Genomic DNA, 6,000 nt, shown 5'->3' on the forward strand with positions numbered 1-6,000 from the left:
CAGTAACCTACTCTCAGCCCACTTTCCCTACCTTGAGAGGGCAGCTCAGGCCTGAGAGCTGGCAGGCAGGGCTAGTTAACTGCACCGAGCACTGCCCAAGAGCAACGGCTCCAGTTTCAGGGTCAGTGTGCTGACAGCACAATGCATAAAGGTGCAGTTTCCTGCTGTAGCAACCTGCTCTTTCCTGTCGTAGTAGAGGGGAGGGGAAAGAGGACAAACAGGAGGCATCTGAATACCTTCAGGGATGGGCTGATGCCCTCGACACTGGCTAACTACAACAGATGCAGGTACAGTTGCTTACCTGCAGGAGATGGAGCAGGACTGCTGGTGCAGTTTCCACCAATGCCCCAGCAGCGCCCCTGGGGCAGTGAGGTCCCACTTGTCAGCCCTCCAGGCCTCCTCCAGGCTGAAAGCTGCTGGGGGCCCTCAGGCCTGCTGGGCTCATTCAAATGCTTTGTGCAGCCACATGCACGTGTACATGAGGGAAACCACATACAAAAGCACAAGTGAAACTGGTTCAAAGTGTTTCTTCCCCTGTCTTAAGCTAGAGGCGGAACATACCAACAGCATACCTCAGTCTCAAATATACCCTGTTAACATACTGGATAAATTCAGTATGTCCCTGTTGCTGTCATTGCTAACTTCCACCCCACCCACCCGCAAAGACCCTTTTACTCTGTGTAGATGCCGCTACTTTAATAGGCATAAAATCTACATTTAGCTGTGGACAAGTTAACATTTCTCCTAAAACTGTGCCTTCACATTTCAAAGCGCAGCACGCTCCTCCTGCCTTGGCTGCTCTTCTACCATCCCAGAGGTTTTAGTGGTAGTTGTAACACTGTCAGCTCGCGTGATCCTAATAGCTTCCCTACACTGTGTGTGTGTGGGGGGGGGATATGATATTATTATTATACAAAAGCTATTTCTGTCTCCCTTGAGTTGTACTGGGCAGAACAACTCCTCTACCTACATTTCCTGAGAAAACAGGGACTATATGGTATATCCACCTCCTCTCCATGGCTTAGGTCAACACAGCTGTGGGAGAGGGGAGACACCTTCAGGTGACCAGGAGCTGTTTAAAGAGAAGAGCACATTAGAGGGAAGAGACAGGTCACATTGCTGCGGGGGGAGGTAGAGCAAAGCCTGCTCAGCAGCAGCTTTCTGGCCATGCTGCTGCCTTCACCCAACCACAGCACTGCACTGGCTTTTACTTGGGAAAATGTTAGAGGCCCAGGCTGGTGTAGGAATGGGGAAGGCATTGCAGGAGGTGTAACACAAAAGTTATACAAAGCTGAGTGGTAGTAGCTCTTTTGCTTGTAAAAACAGCAAACATATCTCATGACTTGGCAAATAAGCCTGAGTATTTAATGACCAACTGCAGAAAGCTTAGGGCAGGTGTTCCTGGGCAGGTACTGCTTCCACGACATACAGAGAGTTACTCTGGCAGCTGCCACTTCCAGCCAGGCCAGCTCCTGCTGCCTTTGAGCTCCTCAATCCCTACAGTGAGCCACTTAAACTGACTGAGGAGAGGATTCACCAGAAAAGTGCACTGTTTGCTTCCCTTTCAAGAGTTTTTAAAGCAGTTTGTGCTGAGCATAGGAGGGATGAGCATGTGATGGGGGAAGCAGGGACCCTGCTACCAGCCCATCATGGGCAGCAAAGAGCCCCCACCTGCTAACACAATTCACGCCAGCTGCTCCACTTGTCTCCCTAACACACCTCTGACTAACACTGTTTTGCTCAGTGAACAGAGAAAGGCACAACAACAACAACAACGTGACACCTGCAAGTCGGGGAACACAGGTCCCCCACCTACCCAGGGAGCCATTCTTCCTTTGCTGAGGGCAGTCACCTGGAGAAGGGCAACGGGACTAAAGACACAAGCTGCATTTCAGGTGCGGAGGGCTGCATAGCCAAGCTTGACTAGAACAGCTGGGAGACACAGAGCTGCCTGGATGCCCAGCCAGACACCCCACCAGCCAGAGCTGTTGAGGCACTCCTGCAGCCGCCAGTCAGGCTGGGCCCTGCAGCCGCTAGATGGGAGAATTGAAGTACAAACAGAAACCAGCAGGCAGGACAAAGCTAAGAGGAAATTTTAAGAACTGATGCATCAAGCTAGAGGCACAGAAGCAGCAGGGAGATGATTCCAACCCTTCCTCCCACCTCTTAGGCTTGAGGTGCCTTTCCTTGTATTTAACTTAATTCTCTCACATTTTTCTGCTTGTTCTGTGCTGTTCTCCACCCTTCTCCAACCCCTCTCTCCCTCACTGCTGCTACCACCTTGCCATTTGCATACTGTGCTCATCTCTGCTTAGCCCAGCAAGCCCATATGTTGCTTTTCTACCTCCTACATGGAGCCTTCCGAGTGCTGTTCAACATTATTTTTTTCTTACATTCCTATTTAGAGAAGATAACCAGCTTCATGGTTAGAAACAAATACAAGCTTGGAACAAGGTCTGAGACTACAGGCTATGGAAGACACAGGGAGAAGGAGTATCATTTATGAAAATGCATGTCCAAAACTGGACAAACTTTGGGGCACACAAGCCCTTCTTCAGTCTGGCACAGAAGTGATATTCCTACTACCCCAACCCCTTGTCCTATGTCCTTGACTTCTGTGCACCACAAGATACACCACAAGCAGAATACACTTGTACAAGAGGAAAAGCTGCTCATCTTTCTCCGCACCTAAACACAGGGTAAGGGCAGTCCTGCAAGGCAAGAGCCTGTCCTGCACCTGACTAAGCAGGGGGCGTGAAGGCAGCACAGTGAGCAAAGAGGACTTCAGGTTAGACTCACAAACAGCAGGATCCAACACTGGATCCTCCAAGTCTCACTCCCCTACCAAATACCTGCTTGTACACCAGTTCTGATGATCTGCCAAGATCAACGGGGTTTTGAACTAGTATGCCTCTTCTCCCCATCTCTCTGGCTCAAGGGGACTGAGGGATGCAGCATTTGCTAATTCTAGTAAGAAACCGCACTGGAGTCTCTGGCCAGACTTGCCCACTTCATATAAAAATATTCAGTGGCCTCTGGAGTGCTTTGCATGGTACAATTGCAGCTGCATGGTGTGATTGCAGCATGGACACCAGAGAAACCCGACAGTTAAAAGATTAAAGGCTGGTGCAGTTCCTACAGGATGTTCTAGCCATTGAGCCTCAGGCAACAGCAGGACAGTATCTCTACTTCAGGCACCTTTAATCACCCCAGCATAGCCTCCCACCTGACAGGATCCCACCTTAGACAAGATCTACACATCTCCCCCCAGGTCCTGGAGGAGCAAGGCAGGCTTTGCCTCAAGTAGAGGCTTCTTTTGGTTTGGCATTTCATGGGAGTTGGTGCTCAACCTACTGGTGCTAGCAGCCTGTGTTCAAACCCCGTGTACCCCCAGCACCCAGGGATTTATCCTGCCCACCGCAGCACTGCAAGCACCTCCCCACACAAAGCATTGTAACCCACCCTGAAGGCAGACAGGGGGCTCGACCTGAACTTTTCCAGGCACTTGCTAGAGCAAGACACTGTTCATGCAAGGCCTGTGGTGAGGACCTACATCAGGAAATTTTCTCCCCTCCTTTTCCTGCTACCTCCCCCTGTCCTGGCTCCAAAGCACTGCCCCACTTGCTCCCTAGCTCACCTCAGCAGCAAATGATGTGACCATCACGACGTGATTCCAAACAGATCTAGCGCTGCAGCTCTTCATGCAGCTTCCAGGTGGCACCATGCAGCAGGGCTCCCTGCAGCCGTGTCTCAGACCTCTGCTCCTGCTGCTGGGGCCAGGACTAGACAGGCAGAGAGAAGGGAGGGAATGGATGGTGCTGGCAGCAGTGCTATCACTGTGTGTTACCACCTGCCCACCAAGTAGAGCTCTGCAGAGCACATCCTGCACACCTCAGATATTATTACAACAAACTTTGGTTTCACTGGTCAGAGAACTGGAAGTGCAGCACTTGGGATCCTACATCAGCCCTTGCATTTGCAGGGAGGGGGACAGGGCAGCACATAGCATGTGTTGCAAAAAAAGCTGTCAGGTCAAACATTCATACACCTCTGGGTACAGAAATCCAGGTGGCTCCATCTGCTCAGCATGTTTATAACCATGCTGGGCAAGACAGAGCACCACAGCCCCACCAGGAGTCCCTGCACTCGGCAGTAAGGATTTGGGGCAGTAAGGATTAAGGTTTTTTTGCACCCCAGACTTCCTGGCAGTCTTTTCTTATGGGAAGAAAAAGGAAGCTGCAGGCAAAACTGTGTAGCTAATATTGGTTTCTGCCATTTTAGACAGACCAAGAACATATGGCAAGGCTGCAGGGTGGCTGAATGAAAATGTGGACTTTCCTCAGCCTGATACTCCTCTGGTGCTGGTGCTAATCAGACAAAAGCAAGTGCCGTCTCCTTCCCTGCAGCCCATGCTGACACTGTTAAGGAAGAGAAGCTCATGCTTCACAACAAGCCTGAGAAACCTACTCCTATTTCTAGCATCACTGAACATTCGCAACTCCATCTGCATGGCAAACCTGCAAGTCAGGCCCAAAGTATTGTAATAAAATGCAGCACACAGGTACCACCACCACCACCTTCTGCATGTTCTGGTATGCCCTGCCTGAAACATGGCTACATCTCCATAGGAGCGCAGCTCTGCTTGAGAAGATAGCTGCTGGCAGCCTCTTGTGTTATCATTCCTCCTCCAGCCCTCTCTTCACTCTGCCAAAGGGGCTACAGTGACAAACAAGAGTGTCTGTTCTTTACTCCAGTTAGCCCCACAAAGGCAATTTGGTTAAGAGAACAAGCAGGTCATCTGTACTGATGCTCAGGAAACTGTTTGCAAGGCTCCTAAGGACCTAAGGATGACAGCAGCTGTGTGACACCACTGGGCACCCCTCTGCCCCAAGTGCTCTCTTGGTTGCTGCTGAGAGCTGGAGCAAGAAGAATTAAGATCAACCTGCAGAGCAGGGAGCCAAGAACATTCATTTTATTGACCATCTTGACAAACTCCTAGTTAAAAAAAAATAAAAACCAGCTAGTGCAAAACCTTTCTAGGAGATACAGACTTCTTGGAGTAGAAAATTACCATAGTCTTCTGCTTTGGTAAGCACATATGGAACGGAGCCTTTGCATCACTGGGTACATGCACATACAAAGGAAAAATGCTCAGGCAATGACAAGAATAAGGACAGCAGGCCTCAAAGAATACTTTTTAATTCAAAATGAGCGAAACAGGTCACATTTTAGATGCAAGGCCTGAAATAATTCACACCTTATTCTTGTTTTTTAAATAACCGAGAATTCAGGAAGAATGCAGAAGCCATTTAAAAACTTATTTCAGATACAGAGAAGTTGGAGAGGAAAGAAGTTTGGTCCAGATCTTCAGCTAAAGAGCTCAACCCCAACTGCCCCAAAACATCCTCCACACTCCCAGCCCATAAGGGAGCCTGGTCTGCCAAGTTTGCCCAAAGCAAGCTTGTGGGAGGAGAAAGTCTGAGGCTGCTGGACAGCCTCCGCCACACAGCAGGAGCCAAGGAGCTGCCAAGGACCTACACAGCACGCAAGGCTGCAGCTTCACCGTACCGTCTCTCTTAGGGTTGCTTGAGGACAGCACTTCTGGTGCTGTGAAGGAGACCGTCACACTGACAAGCACCTGCAGAGGACCCACCAGAGAGAAGTGAGGCTGTTCAGTATGTGTAAGTGAGAGAGGCCGCAAGAGCAAGCTGGGAGGTTCTGCCTCTGGCAGAGCACTCATGGGCAGCTCTAGTCCACCATCTCCCTCTAACACTGCGGTCCCTTGGACTTGTTTCTCTTGTTACTGTGGCTCCCCACCAGCTACAGGAGGGGCCTCTCCAACAAGAAACGAAACCAGTCCCCCACTGTCACCTCAGCTGGGAGTCCTTTGCTCACTTGGTGGCTGCAGGTAGGAACCAAACGCTCTCCTTGTGCTGCCAAATGGACTCTCCAAGGGCAGCAGCCCACAGGGTACAGGCACCGGCTGCTGATGCAGGAGGA

This window comes from Ciconia boyciana, chromosome 1, assembly GCF_034638445.1.
Source record: "Ciconia boyciana chromosome 1, ASM3463844v1, whole genome shotgun sequence".
In the NCBI taxonomy this organism is placed as follows: domain Eukaryota; kingdom Metazoa; phylum Chordata; class Aves; order Ciconiiformes; family Ciconiidae; genus Ciconia; species Ciconia boyciana.